Source organism: Apostichopus japonicus, chromosome 1 (assembly GCF_037975245.1).
Source record: "Apostichopus japonicus isolate 1M-3 chromosome 1, ASM3797524v1, whole genome shotgun sequence".
Lineage (NCBI taxonomy): Eukaryota > Metazoa > Echinodermata > Holothuroidea > Aspidochirotida > Stichopodidae > Apostichopus > Apostichopus japonicus.
Window position 1 is genome coordinate 918,209 of NC_092561.1, and position 24,805 is coordinate 943,013.

The following is a 24,805-nucleotide window of genomic DNA, read 5'->3' on the forward strand; positions in this document are numbered from 1 at the left end:
TAACATTCCTTTGATGATTGTTTAATTATTTATTATTTATATTTTACCATAATTGTGTTGCATTTGTCTTAATAGGACGGTGAATTTAGAAGACAAAGTATTGAGCCAAACGATCTTTCTTTTAAGATATTCAGTGATCTTTATAAGTGAGAACACAGAACCAACGGTGGATGATGGGAAAGTGAAAAAAAAAATGAAAGTATGCAAATATCTGTAAGTCGTATGATATTCCAAATATATATACAATGAGAGTCAATAAACCACGACCACTGGCTACATGTAATGTTACAATGTGAAGATACTTATTGGCATCCGTACAAAATATCTGGGTACCAATTTATGATGATTCAGTTTCCAAAATGTAACCAGGGTCTAAAGAAATCTGAAACAAAAACAGCATTTAGACCAATCAAAATCCCACACGCATTTGTTTATTTTTAGAAGCAGCATTCCAGGATTATCAAATAATTCCATAAAAGGCAAAACTTAAGGCCGAGTAAAAGCTTGAATTCTATAAAAAGGCGAATATTCCTTGGGTTTTCTATCATACACCCGAAGACGACTGAACATTCAAGACATTTCTTTTCATCGTGTCTACCTTTGAGGTAAGAAACTTCACCATTATTAAGAAAAATTATATCTATTGTAAATCTTGGAGAGCTTAAACTTTCTTTTGAGTTTCTTTTCAAAATTCGAGTTTCACCAGTTGAAACCTCCATCGTAGTATTTCGCTTACTTACTTACTTACTTAATTACTAAATTCATACTTTATAATATTAAATTAAAGATATACTGATTGCAATCATAGGCTACTAGAATATTCTGTTGTTGGACAGAGTAGTACAACTTAATACATGCAAGAGAAACACAGTCAACACTGTTGAAAACCCTATAACTCGCTGACTCAAGATGTGGATGAATCAATGTTTACTTTGACTATAGATAAACCCCTATAGTAGGTGCGGTCTGTGATGGTCTTAGTATGTTATAATTTCTCGATTGATTTATCCATGAAAGTCTGGTGTATTTGTTTTCTTCTCTTCAGTGTATATCTAACTAATCAGGATGCTAAGCAATTGTCGTTTTCACCTTTTATCAAGGCAAACTAAATTTTCACCTGAACTTTCCTTTTGAAATAAGTAGTTATGTGTAATGTCCCCTTCTAGGCACTCTCTGTCTCTCTCACTGAAACATTTTATTTGTCTAAGCTATAAAGTTAAGGACAAGTTAATCATGGGAATAAACTTACGTGTGAGGATGAAAATCTTAAGCACAATGTATTAAAATAAACTGAATTGTGGAAAATCATTCATAAATATTATTGTTTGAAGGAAATATATGTAGCTTTGCTTTTATTTTGTTCTGACATAATTCACAGCTAGAATACTTGTTTCTATTAACTTCGGGTGAGGAACTCTTCACACTGTCAACAGTAGAATACTTTGAATGAGTGGCGGCGTAGCGGGGTGGGGGGGGGGGGGAGCTGGAGTGACGTTGGCCTTCATTACGGTATTTCGTAATGTTTAAAAGAGTTATCTTCATAAACTCAAAGTTTCTATGATTATTCGAAATTTCGCTGAAACACCGAAATCGGTCAATAGATTGTTTGTATATATTGTTTACCCTTACATGTATGCACTACTCTATACTACCTACCATTAATACTAACTTAATCCTAAATTTTATTAAAAGTGGAGATTTTAGATAAAGTAGTCGAATGTTTGGGATCTCAAGGAATAGCTGTTGAAGTATCCATTTCATACTCATTGGAGTATATAGTTGACGTTCTCAGATAAAAATAATTTGAAATTTCCAGACAAAAAGGTCAAAAGTTTGAGAACATACACGAAAGTTTTAAATAAAATAGTCGATATTTTAATATAAAAAATGTCAAAATAACTTCTTTTATATCAAAAGAAATCAAACAAAACTCTAAGTTACAAAATATAAATTTCGGTATTAGGCCTTTATACGAGTTGAAATTTCAAGACCATTGTGGAGTTTTCTAGCAAAAGAGGTTAATACGCTAAGGAAAACGAGCAAACAGTGTTTACCCCCCCCCCCCCCCCCCAACATGGTGAGTCGGGAGAAAATTGTTCCGTTGAGGGTTGGTTTGTTATTTTACTTCAGTGTGGAAGAATAAGACCACTCCAACATGTGAATACTCACCATTTTCACTCATACAAAAAAATATTCTTGATCAAGAATATTTTTGGCACAAAGAGAATTCAGGTTGCGCTGGATATTGCAAATCCGTGTACAAAATATACACATGATAGCGTGGTCTTCTTCCAGGATACCTTATGCTACATTTATTTCACTTTAGCAGAATGCAATAAGATACTTCATTGGAAAGGCTAGATTGCATGCTATTGCCTAGTGACAGTGACCTAGCAGATTGTTGTGTGTTGTGTGGGTGCGTGGGTGTTTGTAAACTAGGCATTAGTCTCAGTTACTATGCTCGAGTAAATTCGAATGGTGTGACTTTAAAAGAAAACACTTGAAAACTGTTATACCAGGGAGTTGTTCTGTTCCATAATAACTCCCTGGTTGTACTACGGAGCAATATGGATCCATTACCAATCGGCAGAGGGGAGTATATAAAGCTGGGAAGGATACAACCCGGGCCTGGGTCAAATAGAGAGCGCGTGAAAGTTTGGGGGAAAATAACAATTTTTTAGTATTTTCATAATGTAATTAAGAGGCATGAAAGGCTCCAGCTGGACCTCGAAGCCACCGAATCTCGATCTTATGTATAATATGAATCATATTTCATTGTGCTCACTGGCTAATCAATGATAATTTGCTCCGGAATGTTGCATTTGCATCATTCAACAGTTGTAATAATGCGTTATATATAGTAATAAACTACCATTGTCATGGGAATTGCAGTTAATATGGGCACAAATTGTGTATTTAGTAAAACTATTTTGGTTGTTCTTTATAATTTCGCATATCTTTCTTGGGGGGGGGGGGGGTGGATATGATACGTTGAACTTAGATGAACTGTTGTTCATTAGCATATGAATAATATGACTCCTAAAATCAGGCTTTAAGAATCACAAATGATTTTCGAGTTGGTTAGCATCATGTTTGATCTCTAGAGTAAGGCAAAATATGTCATCACAAACAGAACTAGTATTGTTCGATACAGGTGACAAACGCCTACAATGGAATTACGACCTTCCTTACCGGTTTAGAACCTCTGGACATACAATCAGCGTCCATGGCCTAGTTGGTTAGGGTGTCCGCGTACAAAGCGGTAGGCCGGGTTCGAATCCCGGTGGAGGCTGGAAGTTTTTCACTGTTCTTGATTTTCCAACTCATTTTCCTTCTCCTTACGTTTTCAACTATATATATATATATATATATATATATATATATATATATATATATATATATATATATATATATATATATATGTAGTAGAGTTGAGTATAGTAGAGTATAGTAGAGTATAGTAGAGTTGTCTGACGATCGCTATAACGCGTGAAACTCCGAGTTACAACTACTAGTGTTCCACTAGTCTCAACTAGTATCAACATATATATATATATATATATATATATATATAAAAGGGCTATCAGGGAAAACTTGAAGCAAACAGCTGTAAACATTCTGTTTGAAGGAACGCTATATGCTTGTGGTCGATGGAACGCCAAACGGTCAAAAGTGTATACGTTGATCATAAAATGTATACGATATCAACGTACTTTGACTTTTTGGCGTTCCAAATCATCGTGCAATTTTATATTTATGATCAGGATAGTAATTGTGAAAGTCATATCTGGTTGTCGTCCTTAGATTCTATTCTTTCTCAAATTTGAATTTAGTTTACTTTATAACTTATGATTGTTATGTCTGTTTCTTTTCAGATATCACCATGGCAGATGGTAGGTTATTTGAATCACTCAGTAATGCAATAGCCATGAACCCACGATTCCACTATAGCGAACTAATACCAAGGCGAACTGCACCTCCAGTCATGTTCTCGACCGAATGAATAACGGGGAGGGGGGGGGGGGGAGAGGTGCGACCAAAAATAAATTCAGTTTAACAAATTAAGAAAGATGTTAACATTTGTTATTCGTTTATTATATTTCCCAGGTACAAGCTAATCTTTGTACTGCAGTATTCTCAGACAATGCCTATATTCAATTCTGTGATATCTCCAAACGTTGCATAAGTCGTTCGTGACAGTTATCTCTCTCACTATACACCACTATATTGATGGGTTTGTATTTACCATCACAACATCGCTTCCATAGTGCTGTATATAAGGTGGCATACTACATATAGAGTATATATGTATATCATTCCGCTCGAGTGACCTCAGAAAACGTGCAAAAGAGCACCAGGAGAACATCTTTTCGACATTTTCTATCAATTATATAACCTGGTGTCTTGTGGCTTGGATGTTAAAGAGCATGACTGGATGTACAGGTGGTGCAAACATTCGGTCATTTCATGCAATATAAGAGGTCTGTTTAAGAGTGACCAAAACTTCAGGCTCTCATAGAAGAGGCTAGAAATATCGTACTCAGACTATTTTCTCTCACGCTGCATTCACACCACACACACACACACCAACATATTGTAACAAACATTACAAGACGTGCCACATAGGCTAGCCACAACAAAAACAAAATGGTCCTTGATATGTTAAACGTCGTGAAATGTGTCTTGCAGTTGTATATGAGTTTATTTGTATAACTTTTTGTTTTGGTCATAATAATCAAAATCGCTACTTTGACTAATCTCAAGTTTCACATAAATACTGTCAATAGGAAACATAAAAAAGAAATTAAAAAATATGCCAATCTTCCAATTTGCGTTTTTTACAATGATTAATGCTATAGCCTATTATTAGGAAAAAGGGTTACTGTGCGACGATATATATTGTTTTTGTTTTTTTGTTGTCTTTGGAAATTGAAATCGATTGGAATTATTACTTATTTGCTCCTTAATTACTTTTATTTGATAATATTGCCTAGGACCGGGTGTCTAGTTTGACTCAATGGCAATCTAGTAATGCCGTACTATTGTAAACATTTCTAATAAGGTGCTTTAATGCTGAATTTGACAATAAATATGCCGCATTTGTGGTTTGATATCATATACCGACAGATCTCGTTTGGTCACTGTTGACATGAGCACGGGCAACCATTTATCTGACTTTCTAGCATATTTGGGGTACTACTGGTGATCAGTAACAATAAGAAAACAGTCTGTCTACTACAGAGTAATTTGAATGTGAACAAGACACATATTAATCAATTCTCATCTTGATTGCTAATTGTTCCGTGGCTGAGATAGTAACGTTTGAAATTTCACATATCTCAAACAAATGATATATATATATATATATATATATATATATATATATATATATATATATATATATATATATATATATATATATATATATATATATATATATATATATATATATATATATATATATATATATATAAAAGGGCTATCAGGGAAAATTTGAAGCAAACAGCTGTAAACATTCTGTTTGAAGGAACGCTATATGCTTGTGGTCGATGGAACGCCAAACGGTCAAAAGTGTATACGTTGATCATAAAATGTATACGATATCAACGTACTTTGACTTTTTGGCGTTCCAAGTCATCGTGCAATTTTATATTTATGATCAGGATAGTAATTGTGAAAGTCATATCTGGTTGTCGTCCTTAGATTGTATTCTTTCTCAAATTTGAATTTAGTTTACTTATAACTTATGATTGTTATGTCTGTTTCTTTTCAGATATCACCGCGACACCAGCAGGTAGGTTATTTGAATCACTCAGTAATGCAATAGCCATGAACCCACGATTCCACTATAGCGAACTAATACCAAGGCGAACTGCACCTCCAGTCATGTTCTCGACTGATTGAATAACGGGGAGGGGGGGGGGGGGGAGAGGTGCGACAAAATACAACTTCAGTTCAACAAATTAAGAAAGATGTTAACATTTGCTATAAGTTCATTATATTTCCCAGGTACAAGTTAATCCTTGAACTGCAGTATTCTCAAACAATGCCTATATTCAATTCTGTGATATCTCCAAACGTTGCATAAGTCGTTCGCGACAGTTATCTCTCTCACTATACACCACTATTGATGGTTGGGTTTGTATTTACCATCACAGCATCGCTTCCATAGTGCTGTATATAAGGTGACATACTCCATATAGAGTATATATATATCATTCCGCTCGAGTGACCTCAGAAAACGTGCAAAAGAGCACCAGGAGAACATCTTTTCGACATTTTCTATCAATTATATAACCTGGTGTCTTGTGGCTTGGATGTTGAAGAGTATGACCGGAAGTACAGGTGGTGCAAACATTCGGTCAATTCAGGCAATATACAAGAGGTCTGTTTAAGAGTGACCAAAACTTCAGGCTCTCATAGCAAAAAGTCTGCATGGTTATGATTTGCACAAGTAGAGGTGCCATGAATGGCCAATGTGTCAACTATCCAGTGATGGGTATAGGGTTTAGCTATTGAGATTTTTGATAAGAACTCAGAGACCACATTAGTCTGACAATTTAGTGTTTAAGTCAGTGGGGCAATTATATGAGGTATGCTACCATAAGTGTGGGGTTTAATCATTGGAAAGAGACGCACTGTACACTGAAAACTTAAATTGGTTCACCGACTAACATAACGTTAGTCCATCTGGTGCCTCTCCCGACTAACATAGCCTTAGTCAGTTGCTATACCGACTAATTCATTCCTTAGTCAGTTGGATTTCTTAGTCGGTCATCTTAGTCCGTCAGCTTAGTCGATCAACAATTTGGTAGTCGGTAAATGTATATTAGTCAGTTACATTAGTTGGTGACATTAGTCGGTCTTTACCGACTAATTTATATGAGCCACCGACTAGTTTATAGCAGGTTTTACATTAGTCAGGATGGTGCCTCTCCCGACTAACCTTTCTCAGTCGGTATCGACTGACTAGTTGCACTGACTAGAATCACTGAAAGAATTAAACCCGACTAGTTTTACTGACTAGCATCACTGAAAGAAAAGAGAGCAGAAGAAACACTAATAATGTGTATGTTGGCAGTATTTATTTCTGATAAAACTTCTGATGTCTACAAAGGCTGACTTTCGACAGATAGAGAAGAAATCACTGTAAATAAAATCTGAAAATCTGTTTTTTTTCCAACAAAGTTAAGACAAGTTAATGGATCAAACATGAATCGCAAAAGTATAGCACTGCACAATAATGCAAAGTTGAATCTTGGGCAAGGGTTCCTCATGACTTTCGTTTTAAAGTGGTACCCCAAATCGACACCAGTTAAGTCTTCACGAACAAAGAGTGTTTCTCTTAACTACAAATGGCCTCCCACTTGTCTTCAGGAAGCCAAAATCTGCACCATTATTGACCTGTGAACAGAAAATATGATATACGTGTAAGCACAGATACAAATATAGCACATGATAACTCACATTATCATAAACATACATTTACATTAAAAGTTTATAACATATTGGGAGGTATACATTTAAATCTAGGTCCCTCAAATTATAAGCCAGGAATAGCAGCTTTACCAAATTATTATTAGCTTTGCACAGCATAACACCAAATTATTTCTCAAAGCTTAATAATTATGTTAATCATGTTAATAATGATCCCAATAGACCGGGATCCCAGAGGGTTTGGTTAGCTGGGAAGGTAACCAATTGCCTTGTACATCACAATGTTCACAGTGCATTCCTGTATATGAAACCTGACGACTGGCAAACCGACTGTGGTGGGTGTGGCTGGGAGAGCAATTTTAAAGTCACCTGATAGCTAACCTAGATCAGTTTTCATGGTAACACATCAAAGTAAGTACAATGTGTCAGGTATGGCCCCAAGAGCAACAAATGGCCATTGCCAGTAATTATTGGTGGTGGGGTACCCCTGCCAGTGATCTATAATTGACCCCTCAAGGCTGACCTAGGTCAGCTCATGAGGTAACCACTTGAAACCTACTGGAAAATGTTGGTTAGGACTTCAGATACAACTGATGGGCATTGCCAGTAATTTTTATTGGTGGGGTACCCCTGCCAGTAGACCCCCAAAATGCCCATCCCCCATTGACCTAGATGAGCTCATGATGTAACCAGTTGAAAACTACTGGAAAATGGTATCACTTCATATGTAAGGGATGGGCATTTCCAGTAATTTATATTGAGGGGGGGGGGTACCCCTGCCAGTAGACCCCCAAAATGCCCATTCCCTCATTGACCTAGGTCAGCTCATGAGATAACCAGTTGAAAAATTACTGGAAAATGATAGGTATCACTTCATATGTAAGGGATGGGCATTTCCAGTCATTTACATTGGTGGGGTAACCCTGCCAGTAGACCCCCAAAATGCCCATCCCCCATTGACCTAGATTAGCTCATGAGGTAACCAGTTGAAAACTACTGTAAAATGATTGGCAGGACTCTATATGTAAGGGATGGGCATTTCCAGTAATTTATATTAGTGGGGTACCCCTGCCAGTAGACCCCCAAAATGCCCCCCCCCCCTCATTGATCTAGGTCAGCTCATGATTTAACCAGTTGAAAACTACTGGAAAATTATTGACAGGATTCTATATGTAAGGGATGGGCGGACTCTGGCAGTGGTGGCCCACCAATATAAAATACTGGAAATGCCCATCCTTACATATGAAGTGATACCTATCATTTTCCTGTAGGTTTCAACTGGTCAAATCATGAGCGCACGTAGGTCAATGAGGGGATGGGCATATTGGGGGTCTACTGGCAGGGGTACCCCACCAATAAAAATTACTGGCAATGCCCATCCCTTGTATCTGAAGTCCTAACCAACATTTTCCAGTAGGTTTCAAGTGGTTACCTCATGAGCTGACCTAGGTCAGCCATGAGGGGTCAATTATAGATCACTGGCAGGGGTATCCCACTGGTAATTACTGGCGATGGCCATTTGTTGCTCTTGGGGCTATACCTGACACATTGTACTTACTTTGATGTGGTTACCAAGAAAGCTGATCTAGGTTAGCTATTAGGTGACTTTAAAATTGCTCTCCTAGCCACATCCACCACAGTCGGTTTGCCAGTCGTCAGGTTTCATATACAGGAATGCATTGTGAACATTGTGATGTACCAGGCAATTGGTTACCTTCCCAGCTAACCAAACCCTCTGGACTCCCGCTCTACAGATCAGTGAAAATTTGACCAAACTTATGAAGCTTGCACGTAAATGATATACTAGACTGTTTTTTTTAAAACAGGTTATGAAAAGTATCTTAAATATCATTAAACAGTTGGGTACAATAGTTAAACTCACTCTTCCATCTTTTTTCTCTATGGTATTTGTTCCTTTGCTTTTTGGACTCTTGGATAAACTCTTTTGTTCTGCGAAGGGTACCAATATATCATCTTAAAACATGTCTTTAAGCCATATATAACACAGTTCTCCTCTTCTGTTGTTGCCTCCACACTGGTGTCGTACATCACAGGAAACCTCACCCTTGACTTAGATATTTGGCTTTTCAATTCCTGCTGGAAAAGAGAAACAGCAAAGTATTCATCATTTGAAAAAAAAAATTAAATAAAGTTGTCACCACAAAGTTATGTGAGATTTGCTTCCACTATAGTCTCAAAAAACAATCCCAAAGTTTGAAGCAGACTGTATAAAGCTGAAAATTTGAACGAGAGTGTCATCACCATTGCAACCAGAATCAAACATGGGCTAAATCTTTGTTTGTTTTTATGATCTTTAAAAATATAAAATTTTAGAAACAGAAATGCACTGAGCCAACTTATTTATAGGCCTAATCGTTTTTAGTTGTTATTTTGCTTGCTCACATAACAAGCATGTTTAGACCTAGGCTAGAGGAGAATCAGTACTTTGTTACACTAAGTTTGTCTTTCGGTCGTTTTGATTTAGTCTTGCTAGTAGTACTAAAGTATATAATGGACCGGCGAAGACTAGAGAATACCCAGAGTTTTAGCAACTGCGTTAAACTGTATCATCTGATCTATTATTTACGTCAATGAGTTTCATTCAATCTAGGATCAAAAAGAGAAAACTAATTAATCTTAACCTTTAAACTTTGCTACTAAACAGATATGCTTGAATTACAAATAAATGTCAAAAAAACATCATAATCTAAGAATCGATGCATATACACATACATAAACAGAATAATTTGAATTCGCGCAAGTGAACCCTGTCCACTACATTGGACAGAAAAAAAAAACGTGCAATTAGACCAAACTAAACATACTAAATTTTCCGTTACTTCTACATAAAATATCAATACAAATACAACAACTTACTCTTTTGGCAGTATACTAAAAGCACATGTTATAATAACTTCAGACTATCAAGCTTTCATGCGAAAAAACGGTTAATACTTCTTACAGTAAGCAAGTCGACCGTGAAGGAATGTCGCAATTGTTTCCTGGGTGTGACCGGAAATTAAATACTAAAAAATGATAAATGAAAAGGTTAAATACAACTGAAGCGTGCATCCTGACTGCTCGCAACATTTAATACCGTTGACTATCCAACATAATTTGTTCAGCCTACTGTGACTGTACGTTTGAAGGTCTAGCCTTGCTTATTCAATATCGCAAAGCCTACCCATTTAGATTCACATGGGAAATTACAGGAAATCTTTACCAAATGAGTGTAGACTTCAAATAAACTATAGAGCCTTATAGTGCCAGCATTTGTTTGGGAATAAATTAGAAGATTATGTGCCACTGTTCAATCTAGCCCAATACACACATAACACATTGTTAATTGGTGTTTAGAATGCACACTTTAGTGTTGAGAATGCACTGCAGTACCCAGTAGAAGCCTATAGGCTACTCACTGTCATTGCACTTGTGTATTGCGAAACGCCAACGTGACAACGGTAGCGTTACACTAACCATAATACAGTACTAGTGCCAGTGGCCTAACAATTAACTTTAATTTTACCTTCAAGTTAATGGAATAACAGGTAGGCCGATGATGCAGTTAATACCTCCATTCTTCTAAAGACCTTCTTGGGTGATTTACGGTTGAAAGTTGCTTAGAGTGATCGTATGAAACTATGCCAAGTCCAGCACGCTGCCGTTGCCTCTCGGTTTCCAAATTAAAGTGAATCGAATTGGGTTAAAATACATTAGTCCGTCGACACCGACTAAGCTACGATTATGGCGTAAATCGGGTGTCCGTGTCGTTCTTAGTCCATGGGTTAAAATACCTTAGTCCGTCGCCACCGACTAAGCTGCGATTATATTTTCCTTAGTCAGTGTAAACTGACTAAGAAGCAGCGATGACACGAAGATTTTTGCTAGTTCGTGTGCATTGACTAACGTTACAAACTAATTTAACGTTAGTCCGTGGCAATATTGACTAGTTTATTTTTTCAGTGTACAGTACTTCAGTTGAGGTTTGCTTGTGGTCAAATAGGATGAACGGTCGTAGGAAGTTTTCAATAAGTGAAGAGACGATAAGATTTGATGGTCTTTTCAGAGGGAATTTTATTTTAATGTGTAGATGCTATGGAACAGTACAAATTTCAACTTAATAATCTCAAAATTTATTTTCTCGTGTTACTCAAAAATTCGACTTGCATTTCGTCTATATATATATATATATATATATTAATATATATATATTTATATATATATATATATATATATATATATATATATATATATATATATTTATATACATAATAATCTTTAAAAAAGGGTTATTAGGGAAAACTTGAAGCAAACAGCTGTAAACATTCTGTTTGAAGGAACGATATATGCTTGTCGTCGATTGAACGCCAAACGGTCAAAAGTATATACATTGATAATAAAATGTATACCATATCAACGTACTTTGACTTTTTGGCGTTCCAAGTCATCGTGCAATTTTATATTTATGATCAGGATAGTAGTTGTGAAAGTCATATCTGGTTGTCGTCCTTAGATTGTATTCTTTCTCAAATTTGAATTTAGTTTACTTATAACTTATGATTGTTATGTCTGTTTCTTTTCAGATATCACCAAGAAAACAGGTAAGTTATTTGAATCACTCAGTAATGCAATAACCATAAACCCACGATTCCACTATAACGAACTAATACCAAGGCCCAACTGCACCTCCAGTCATGTTCTCGACTGATTGAATAACGGGGAGGGTGGAGAGGTGCGACCAAAAATAAATTCAGTTCAACAAATTAAGAAAGATGTAAAATTTGCTATTCGTTTATCATATTTCCCAGGTACAAGCTAATCCTTGTACTGCAGTATTCTCAAACAATGCCTATATTCAAATCTGTGATATCTCCAAAAGTTTCGTAAGTCGTTCGTGACAGTTATCTCTCTCACTATACACCACTATATTGATGGGTTTGTATTTACCATCACAACATCGCTTTCATAGTGCTGTATATAAGGTGACATACTCCATATGAGAGTATATATATCATTCCGCTCGGAGGAGAACATCTTTTCGAAATTTTTTATCATTATAACCTGGTGTCTTTTGGCTTGGATGTTGAAGAGCATGACTGGAAGTACTGGGGTGCAAACATTCGGTCAATTCAGGCAATATATAAGAGGTCTGTTTAAGAGTGACCAAAACTTCAGGCTCTCATAGCAAAAAGTCTGCATGGTTATGATTTTCACAAGTAGAGGTGCCATGAATGGCCAATGTGTCAGCTATCCAGTGGTGGGTATAGGGTTTAGCTATTGAGAACTTTGATAAGAACTTAGAGACCACATTAGTCTGACGAATTAGTGTTTAAGTCAGTGGGGCAATTATATGAGGTATGCTACCATAAGTGCAGGGTTTAATCATTGGAAAGAGACGTACTGTAAAGTACTTCAGTTGAGGTTTGCTTGTTGTCAAATAGGATGAACGGTCGTAGGAAGTTATCAACTAGTGAAGAGACGATAAGATTTGATGGTCTTCTCAGAGGGAGTTTTAGTTTAATGTGTAGATGCTATGTAACACTACAAATTTGAACATAATCTCAAATTTCTTTTCTCCTGTTACTCAAAATTTCGACTTGCATTTCGTCTAACAATTCTCATTTTTTATTCTCAGGGTTTTTATCTTTTTCTCGAATTTTATGCGATACAGTTAGTCTAAATTTCCAGGAACACTGGAAAATTGCTACATTTTATATCGAACTTTACAATATTTTATTTCAGAATATGGCCTAGTATTTGATATTAGAAATTCGCACGACAATCCCGACATTGTGACGACTTATTTATTCCACAATATCGACTTAGTTTTCAAAATTTCACCATTTATCTAGAAATGTCCCTGTATATCCGCAAATTTTGATTATTCAATTTCAAAATGTAAACTTTTTCCCCAAAGGTGTTGAGAAAAAAGGGTGGAAGAGAGCTATGAGAAGAGGAGTGAAGGGGGAACCAAATGGAGAAGGAGGGGAGCAGAAGAAAGTTAGACATGTCCTTCCTGAATGTTGAGCCCATGAGGTTGAATGGTTGAATTGTCCTTCTCCAGTTTATTCCCTTCCCCATTCCCTTAATCCTCTCTTTGTCCCTCCACTGTTTATCTCCTACCTCTCCTCTTCCCCTGTTGGTTTCTTTCTTTCTTCTCTCCATCCATTGTCTACTAATCCCCTTACATCTATCTCTTTGTGTTCACCATGCTCATTAACCTGTCTGCATTCTGTGCGTATTTTTGTCCCTTCTGTTACTAAAGGATCGAAACGTCAGGCCATCTTAATTTTACACTTTCATTGTTTAGGTCCATATCAGATTGAGGTTGTCAACCGGATAACTCGTGCCAAACCTGTCGTATACCACATGGATGGAGTGGAAAACCAAAACTTGTACCAGGCGATGTGCGCATTACGAGATAAACCTGGATCCGATTTCACGTACGTTTTTGATACAATATATGATAGATGGTAGTAAAGGTCGATATGGGAAAGATAAATGATATATTTTTCCCTTTTTGAATTAGTAAAAAGATAAATCAATTTTTCACCAAACTGAATATGCCACTTATTTGTTATTTGATTGCAATAGATATAATTTAATTACATTAGATATATAATTAAGAATTTATAGGCAAATTGATTTAAGAAAAGAACTATGACGTTTCAAACTGTTGCCGTTATTTATTTATGTATTGTTCTGTTACTACAACCATTGTCATTTATATGACAAATTATGATTGAATTATGACCCACTTACACAGCTTCGAGAGTTACGGAGTGAGAGAGCATGAAGGTCAACACTTCATTTCAAGTATTAAGGACTTGCGTATGGATCGAACAAAGTCACGTTACTGGAAGATTTACGAAGGAAGCAGCCCGACGGCTTCAGGCGAGTATACGTTATAAGATTACAGACGCATCCATAACATACGTGGGCGCAGGGGGTGTGGGGGGGGGCTGGCGGAAGGGTATGCGCAAGGGGAATTCTCCACTAAGTTGGTTCGTTATTCTCGAATTTAACAATACAGGTAACATTTGAACGCATTTTAGTTAACAGCATCCTGCAAAATGTTAACCGTATTTAACCGCAACGACTCGGCGTTATCTGTACTGCTTCAGCTCTTGCAACATATGCACTTGTAACGTTCTTATTGGGGCATGGCATTATAAACTATAGCCGTGTATGGCATATATTACGTGTTTTTGATGATGATAAACCGGGGCCAGAAAATCGACCAAGCAGCTTTAAGTAGATCGGAGGGTGTTACATTTGCAATGACAGACTATTGGCCTACATGTATTCAATACATTAATCGTCCATTAGGCCTTCGGTACAAAGCACCGTATGTGCGTGAAATTTCGCTAACTGTGCAAAGATACAGTATAGTAACGATAACGTGTTGTTTCTTTTGACCAATCAGTGTCCAGGACTGTGTGTATTCTCTGTCACGTCCGAAACAGGAGTGATTCGTGATTGACAACTTGGTTGTGATGGTTTTAGTCATCATTTCTTCGTTCATATTGCAGGCGCATGCTTGCTAGAGTACTGTTTATAAACATTACACAGTGTAGCCTATAGCTTTGGTTTATGATAAAGGACCAAACGCCGAACTGGCTTCTTCTTAATCGAAACAACTTCAAATGGTAACAGTAACAAAGATCCCTCCATTGAATATGAACATCAAACTTTGACCTATACGACGCATTACAATGACATGTGTTTGTATACAAATACAGTTGTTCTAGTTTTAAATGGTTTCTGTGTAACAGTTTTCCTTTCAATCTTCTTTTGTAGGTGTGGATTTGATATACCCGCTGAAAGACAAGAAGTACATATTTGCGTATGACCACACACCTGAGATCCATGCTAACAGACCAAAATAAAGACTCGTCAGTGAAATTAAAACGCTGTCTAGGAATATTGTACTCAGACTATTTTCTCTCACGCTGCATCCACACCACACAAACACCAACATATTGTAACAAACATTGCAAGACGTGTCACATAGGCTAGCCATAACAAAAACAAAATGGTCCTTGATATGTTAAATGTCGTGAAATGTGTCTTGCAGCTGTATATGAGTTTATTTTTATTTTCATTTTTTGGGTCATAATAATCAAAATCGCTACTTTGACTTATCTCAAGTTTCACATAAATACTGTTGATAGGAAACGAAAAAAAAATATGTCAATCTTCCATTTTGCGTTTTGTACAATTAATGCTATAGCCTATTATTAGGAAAAAAAGGTTACTGGGCGACGATATATATTGTTTTGCTTTGTTGTATTTGTCGAAATGGATATCGATTGGGATTATTACTTGTTTGCTCCTTAATTACTTTTATTTGAGGATATTGCCTAGGACCGGGTGTCTGCTTTGACTCACTGGCAATCTAGTAATGCCGCACTATTGTAAACATTTCTAAAAAGGTGCTTTAATGCTGCATTTTACAATAAATATGCCGCACTGGTGGTTTGATGTCATATACCGACAAATCTTGTTTGGTCACTGTTGACATTGAGCATGGGCAACCATTTATCTGACTTTCTAGCATATTTGGGGTACTACTGGTGACCAGTAACAATAAAAAACAGCCTATCTACTACAGAGTAATTTGAAGGTGAAAAAGACACATATTGATCAATTCTCATCTTGATTGCTAATTGCTCCGTGGCTGAGATATGAACGTTTGTAATTTCACATATCTCAAACATGTGATATCATACATATTGACAACATAGCAAATTATCTTAGTTTTTCTATCTTCCATGTTTTCATGAATGCATTTTTGAACCCCCCCCCCCCTCCACAGCTGACATCACTGTCTAATTTAAATGACATTTTCAATTATTTCAAATTTATAAAGAAAGAACTTAAAGCCATGTTTGCTGTAGTACGAGTATGACGTCACAAAAAGTTGCGTAATACGCTTATCCGAAAGCAGTTAAGCATCTGCAATATATATTGTATATCTCTCAAGAACGCGGCTGGTTATGATGCTCGGAGTTTTATCCAGCTCTTTATGTATACCTATTTAGTTCTAAATCCAGAGTTTGTTGTGCCTTAAAGTTCACCAAAATCGCTCCCTATAATCGATAAACTTAGTTTAATGTGTCTGTGTCACTCTGATGGCGTCGTATAGCTCGGTATGGTTGGTACAACTTATTTCACGCCCTGGCGGAAATTACATTTACAGAAGCCTAGCTCCAAGAGGCTCCACTCAAATAAATGATTTTAACGTTCCTGATTACAAGATTATACCTTTTCTCCGTCTCTCACTTAACGTTCAATTAGAGCGTCAACTTGTCAAATTACTTCAAGATACTGATTGGAAACAATAAATTAGGTAAATTATATGGCCATAACAATGATCATGAGTACTGGATGATACTACTTCGGCAGCTTTTCCAGAACTTATTTGCCTCGATAAAAATAGAAAAAAAGGAAGCGACTCTCGTTTCGGACGGAAGTTAAACATGTGACATTCCAACACTGATTTGTAAGTTAGGATAGCCTACTTGGAAATCTTCCGGCAACGATAATGTTTACAGTCAATCATTAATGTCAATATAAGCGTATAGCATGGTCACTCCCAGGAAGATGAGTAATTGTAGTCAGTTAGAGATACTTTTTTTTAATTTAAGTTAGAGAGACTTGGCTTGTTACAGTTTGTTGTCTTTGGCCTTAAGCCTCAGAGAAGCTATATGTATCTAAAGGTGAATAAATCATGGTTCTATCCTCAATCTACTAATTTCTCGCTCCGTTATTGTCTGAGTGTGCCTCGCGCTGCATCCCTGTATTCTTTCCACATATTCCTTTCGGAGATTCGAGACGTAACGGAACTACAATTTGGCAAGCCGTAAGCTTTGGGTCACACGTGACGGGCCATCTGATCGATGATTGGTTCAATATTACCTAACGCAGACTATAATTAATCTTTATGAAATCTATCACTGAATGAAGCAAATCATGAGTGAGAAGGAAAGCAACACGTAAGTGGTCCAGGGCCGGATTTAGGAATTGGCAACGTGTGCAGTTGCACATGGGCCTCCACAACAAGGGGCCTCCACATATTTCATGAAAACAATATAAGGAAAATGTAGGCTGACACGTATCATCAATCAAAGTCATATTGCGCGCGTTTTACGTCATCTACATATAGCCTACGCAAGCCATATTCAATTGTAATTGTATCTCTTTGTGAATGGTATAGAAACAGCTACGTGGTTGTTTTCCTGCCATTGCAAAGCACACGTCCGCAGACAAACATGATTGGCCTAATATCTAGAGTCATCAATCTCAACGTCTATTTTCTTTAAAACTAGGTTCATTCATACTTAGTAAAGATTCCTAAATCCTATTGGTCCATTCAGGTCAGCTGACCGTGGTTAATCCTGTGAGTAACGCACGGTAAAATTACGGGGCATCACTTTAATACAATCTTTGGTTATATGTAACCAAAAATGTTTTGTTTTATGATTTTTCCCCCACACAAATGGTAGTGTATGAATGAACGGGGTTAATCAACGGTCTAGCGTGCGTTACTCACATGATTAATGCACTCCGGGTGTTAATGCTATCGCTGGATGCACTCGGGCTCCGCCCTCGTGCATCGCTTGCATTATCCCCCGATCGTGCATTAATCATGTGAGTAACGCACGCTAGACCGTTGATTAACCCCTTATTAATTACGGTATTGATTGGTTTTGAAACGTTACAGTACACCCTGACACTGCGCTTGCCATCACCTTCCGCTAGGTTCCTGTCCCAACCGATTTTGACCGTTTTTGGCTCAAAAGATTGCCAATTCAAAAAGCTCACTTCAAATTTGGAAATGTGGAAGCCGTGCGCAGCCGGGAAAATTCAATATTGCGCAACAGATATCACAAACGGCCTGGTCAGTCACGGACTGAGACGGTATTTGAATTCACAGATTGTACTGAGAGGGGTGGTACCGTGGTAGCAACCTGTTTACTTGTACTGAAAATTGGGCAGGCAAAAGGCTTACATACCGTAATGAAAATTCTTGAACATAAATTTATTTCAAAAATCACAAAATACTGCACCATTTTGCATCTAATCACCCTTTATTACTCAAAAAGTCAAAAGGGGAGGGGGACACCCCCTCCCCTTTACCCCTCCCCCAGGACGGCGATCACTAGGGTGACATGGGCCTCTACTACTGAAGGTTGCACACGGACCTCACATGTACGGCCCTGACGTGGTCCTAACTTATAATGATGTTTTTTCCTTGTCTGAACCTATACAGGCTCCCTAAACTAGAGCTCTGAAAATGGACCGAACAATTTCTAATGTATTTCTTTATTCATGAACCGTGGGAATAAACGATGGAAAACTTGAAGTTCAAAAGAGCAAAGGGTTAATAACCTTGATGGAGTTTGATAGGAGGTGTGATATATATATATCACTTCATTACATTATGAAGCAAGTTTAGTTTAGTTTAGTATAGAAAACAAAGAGATCAGGAGTGACAATCAAGTCCCCATCAAGGACCTATGGGTGAGAGAAAAAATAACCGAAGACACAAAAACAACATCAGATCCGATTACAATGCTCAAAGTACTTGTCGAAAGCATTCTGAAACCTAATCACACTACTTGCAAGTATAACTTTTTCAGGCAAACCGGAGTCCACTCATTCACAACCATATTAGAAAAAAAGTTATGCCGAATATTAACCCTACTTTAGAACTTCTTCGAGTTTCAGACAATGACCCCTGGTACAACTTCTATTAGCATACATGAAAAAGTCAGTGAAGGATAAATTGTCAAAATCATACACAATCTTGAAACCTGAATCAAGTCACCACGTACGTAACCTCCTAAGCCCCAGTGTGGCGAGATTCGGCAGCGGTACTTAACACAAGGAACACCATTTAAGGAACTTAACATCCTAGTAGTAGTAGCCCTCCTCTGGACCTTCTCGAGTACTTCCTTATCCTTATCAACATATAGGATCCATAGGAGGTATGATATCACCAGTGGTGTCGCCAAAGAGTGGCCTGGGGGGGGGGGGGGGAGTTGAGCACGTGTCCTCACAAAAATCGTGAACTGGCGGCTTCCTACGTACTAATATCGCAAGCCGGCGAAACTTTCAAATACAACTAAGAAATCTAAAATTAACCATCTAATTATGGCAGATGACGAAGTCAAATTCATGCTTGATTAATGGGGTATGAGTTACCTTAAATGAGTGCTTTAATTGTTTAAAGATAAAAGGTGAAATACCGGGATCAGGTCTGTTTCGTCATTTCTGTCAGTACGCGCGATATTGTAAATAAACCTAACGTTAGCCCTTACGTTGTTAGGCTTGGTTATGCCAGATCCTTCTCATGATTTGGTATTTATATACTACTGTCATAGATAAAGTATAGCCTAACTATTAAGTACCTTCAGGACTTGACCTAAGAAAGTGTATGCCTACTGTGTGTCATACTCATACTATAGCAAGACCTAGACCTTCGCTAAATCACTTCTAGTTCTACTTCTACCGAATGCGAGTAATTGTGCATGGTGCACGGTAACTTCTGAGGGCACACCTAACGGGAGCCAAACATTTATACACAGCAATTTAATTATACACTTGGGTCAGCACACTTTAGACCCTAAATGTAGCTTGCCTTCGCTTTTAAAAAGACTAGGGGCTAGGCCTAAGCTAAACAGTGATATGTTAAGACCAATAGTGATATACATGTTCGGGAAAATGGCTAATACTAGTGATTGCCGACAGTGAAAGAAAAAAATATTGCTTGTGATGCATTTATTGTAGTGGCCCATACAACCTAGTGTAAAACTTACCCAGTCTAGGCTACAGCAATTAAGATTTATTAGGTTATATGTATTGATAATGTGAAATTTATTGAGAAAAATGATAATTTTATACTATTAAAACCATGAAACTTGTGTATGGTTAATCTTAATCCAGACTATACTACAATCTAAATTGCTCAATAATCAGTGCTTTGGGATGGGGGGGGGGGGGTGGTATACTTGTGTGTCAAACTTTAACAGGGTTGGGCTGAAATGTCAGTTAATTAGGCTAAGCCTATCCATGCAATGATATAGCTATAGTCTAGGCCTAGTCCCATGTAAGTGTTATCCACATGAGAAATGTAAAAATGAAACACCACATAACTAGGTCACAGCTTTGCACTCCTGATGTTATAAGACTTACAATATAAAACAAATATGAATATGAATTGTTGGATGATTACATCTCATGCTGTTCTTATAGTACGGTTACACTCCCCAGAAGTAGGTTTTGGAGCACTGCAAGTTAGGCAGATTATATTTCCATTTAAGGCACAGCAGATCATAAAATTGGTGTAAATCTCAATAAACTGAACTGCCCATAGTAGGGACTCCTTATGGCATGGGCGGCGATCATGGGGGAGGGGGGGGGGGTGACGGGGGGACACCCCAATATTTTAGGTGGGGGATATAGTATCTATTATCCCCCAATATTTGGTGGCATAGTTTTTTTTGTGGCTATAAATAATGCGTGAGATTATTTATCCAAATCATATTTTGCGGCCGCCAAAATTTCATCCAACACATGCTGCATGAGGTAAATGACACTTCGTGGTCGTTTCTGTGACCTGTGACCGTATAGCAAGTTGTAATTCATGATTATCATAATGTTCTGTACATCTCTTGTGTATGAGTGTAAGTACGTACAATCATACATATGATCCACATCGAAATGGGTTCAATGGGTTTCCATTTGGCCTGTTTCCTACAAGATTTCTAACCGCAGGCGCGTGGCCAAGGGGGGCGAAGGGGGCGACCGCCCCCTCACCTTGAGCATATTTGTTTTTGTATTTTTTGTTGATATCGTTAGTAATTTCAAAATAGAAATGAGATGCAACTTACAAGGCCTGGGAAGTGCCATTTCCAGCGATCTGGGAGGCATTTTCGGCCAAAAATTTTCTTTTACCCTACGCGCCAACCCATTGGGGCGCTACAAGCTTCTATATATATATATATATATACATATACATATATATATATATTTATATATATATATATTTATATATATATATTTATATATATATATTTATATATATATATATATTTATATATATATATATATATATATATATATATATATATATATATATATATATTGGAGGAGGCTGGAAGTTTTTTCACTGTTCTTGATTTTCCAACTCATTACGATTTTCATTTATATATATATATTGTGTATATATATATATATATATATATATATAAGGAGTAGAAATGTGATCATGCCCATCCCGCACCAAAAATCGAGGGGGGGGGGGGAGTCACATAAAAGCAGGTGCGTATCCAGGATTTTCTGACCCGGGGGGCGCGAATTACTATCTAAGCGGAGCGCCACCATCAGTTGGCGCGCAGCGTACAAGAAAATTTTCTGGTTTTGATACCCCCTACATCACCGGAAATGGCACTTCTCAGGCTTAAAAATGAGCAACCAGATGTACACTTTTGCCTGAGAACCAAGTATTTCCCAATAGTTTTTTTTTTCCATCCATAACCTTTTTGAAGATTGTCACCAGTCACAAATCATGTTCGACCTGATCGCATGTCCTGTGGATCATTGCTTGTGTAGGTGATTCTACGTCGCGGCCCACAATACCTGTCAGCCCCACTTTTCAAGGTTTTCCCCATCTACACAAGACATTTCGTTGTTTACATTAGCATCCCGCGGTATACTGCGCAACTTTCACGGATCGTAAGGTACACGATGGCATACGATGTAATAACCGAATTTTTGGTTATTTTTTTCGTCGTTACAGCCCCAAATCAAATTGGGCTCCTACGCCCATGACTTCACACATAGACAGTTTTGAGGCTGTTCATCTTTGAACACCATTTTCATGCTCATTGATATAAGGTGATATCTGCTGTTTGCTTTACAGATTCGAGCAGCGCGTAGCGATGCCAAGTGAGGGACGAAGCCTGTTGGCAAACTATCTAAGCGTAGCGCCGCCATGTGTTGGCGCGAAGCGTACAAGAAAATTTTTGGCCGAAAATGCCTCCCAGATCGCTGGAAATGGCACTACCCAGGACCATTTGTTGGCGTGAAGCGTACAAGCAAATTTTGGCCAAAAATACCTCCCAGATCGCTGGTAATGACACTTCCCCTGCCTTGTATGTTGCATTTAAGCATTTTTTATTTTGAAATTACTAACGATATCATAAAAAATATGCTCAAGGGGGGGGGGGGGGGGTGGGGGCAGTCGCCCCTTCCCGAAATGCGTCATGTTCCCCGACGACACGGTCGAGTTCGAGACCAGCCACAGTTGGTTTCATAGCAGGTTTCATATACACACACACGCGTTATGATAGACCAAATATAGTATACATGTACATATACATTATTGAGAGAGGACAAAATGGAAACGTCAAAAATGGGGTTGACGATGTTAGGGGTAGGGTGAGGTGCACGTCCCCTCCGTAATCCTCGAACCGCCACTGGCTACCCGGCCATGTGTATATAATAGGGTTCAGCGCTGTAATGATGTCACTGTTTCTCCTTCTCTTCCAGGTGTCTTGGCGTTTATCTTCTACTCCCTCTTTTTCTCCTTTTTCTCTCTTTCTTCTTTTTCTTTTCCCTTCCTTCCTCTCCTCCTCCTCTTTTTTCCCCTCTTTTTTCCCTTTTTTCTTCTCTTTTTTTTCCTCTCGTCTTTTTCTTATCCGGGGGGCGCGCTCCCCCAACGCCCCCCCCCCTGGATACGCGCCTGGAAAGGATCCAGCCAACATTTCAGATTTGAATTATCGTATTGTATGGGATAGATTTTAGAGCAAATAACTCTTGACCCGAAACAATAGGGTTTCCGTATTAACTAAGTTGGAAGTAATTGCCAAATTCTAAAATTGCAATCCAAAAGGAGCATTATTGTTGTGTAAATTTAGGCCTGTTCAAATTGTGAATAACTTCAATCATTTTAGCCATTTTTAGTTTATGAAGATAACTTTTGTTAAAGTTTGGGTTTACCTCTTTACTGCAATTTTGGACATTACGAATAATGAAAGCTAACGTCACTCCAGCCCCACCCCCCCCCCCTCACCACCACCCGCTTCGCCGTCACTCCTTCAAAGTACTTATATACTGTTGAAAGTGTGGAGAGGTACTCAGCAAAATGGCACGGCAAATCATACTCGACCTTTTCCTCAATAGAACGTATCTAGAAGGCGTCCACAGGAGCTATACTGACTTTACGAGTAGAGTTCGATAAATGTCACGCCAAGTACGACTTTAACAACCAAACTTTCCATTAGACGTATTTAGAAGCATAATATAATGATAAATCAAAAGACAAGTATTGAAACGAGCTTTCTTAAGAAATGACACAAATAGTAAAATAAGTGGCTAAATAGTCTTCAACGTATTTTGAAGTTGGTTTTGATCAAGTTTTGAAAACTTTTGCATTGATTATACTATATAGGTTGCATCCTCTATCTTTACCTGTCCTGTTGTAAACTAGCAATACACATTAGATACAATAACGTTTGAAATTGCTTTTATACATCTAGATATCTTCAACTTTGCTCCTCTTTGGTTTCTGAATAGATATGTCATAAATATATGTAAACAAATATCACATCTGACAAGTCATTGATCATCTGGGTGTAACTAAGGGTCTTTATCGTGGTTAATAACATTGAAACTTACACGAAAAACGGAAACATTTGAAAACCTTGCACACAAGAATAAAATCGTCTTCTGATTCAGATGTCAACAACATCTTTGCGCAACATATGGTATCATATGTACATTTAAAAAGTGATGTTGCCGGAGAGTATTTGAACACAATCACTTTATCTCTCCTTACTTGAATTTCCCAAAATAAATAAAACATTTATAAAACATAGTAATCTCATAGCAGAAATTTCTGCTCCCTGTTTGAGCTCCCATGTTTGAGGGGGGCATTTTATATTGTGTGTCCCCCTGTCACCCTTCCCCATGATTGATGGCCCTGTGAAAACTATGCTAGAAGTCAACCCCCACCCCGCTCTTTATAACTACAAATAAAAGTCAAAAGAATTGATTAGCATAACCTCGAATCTAGACCTAGAGCAGGATTCTTCCAGACCCAACCCCTCCCCCTAATTGGGGAATCGACTTCAAAGATCCAAAAGCAACACCCCCTCCTTTAAAGAAAAAATCATGGATCCGCCCCTTTACATTTGGGAACGCTTTAAAAATGACTCATGACTGATACAATCACAATTGAATATGGCTTGCGTATATGCAGATGACGTAAAACGCGACGTATTAATTTGATTGATGATACGTGTCAGCCTACATTTTCCTTATATTTTTTTCATGAAATATGTGGAGGCCCCTTTTTGTG

At 37.7% G+C, this 24,805-nt stretch overlaps 2 long non-coding RNA genes across 2 annotated transcripts; one reads left to right on the plus strand and one right to left on the minus strand.

Annotated features, from left to right (window-relative positions):
* The first annotated feature begins 343 nt into the window (after positions 1-343).
* LOC139971255 (uncharacterized) lies at positions 344-17,186 on the plus strand. Its single transcript, XR_011794351.1, has 3 exons — positions 344-605; positions 3,876-4,878; positions 15,691-17,186. It is a non-coding gene; the product is annotated as an uncharacterized lncRNA (long non-coding RNA).
* LOC139971300 (uncharacterized) lies at positions 6,634-10,432 on the minus strand. The gene is made up of 3 exons (XR_011794357.1): positions 10,315-10,432; positions 9,320-9,534; positions 6,634-7,404 (listed from the first exon to the last, which is right to left on the minus strand). It is a non-coding gene; the product is annotated as an uncharacterized lncRNA (long non-coding RNA).
* Positions 17,187-24,805: the final 7,619 nt, after the last annotated feature.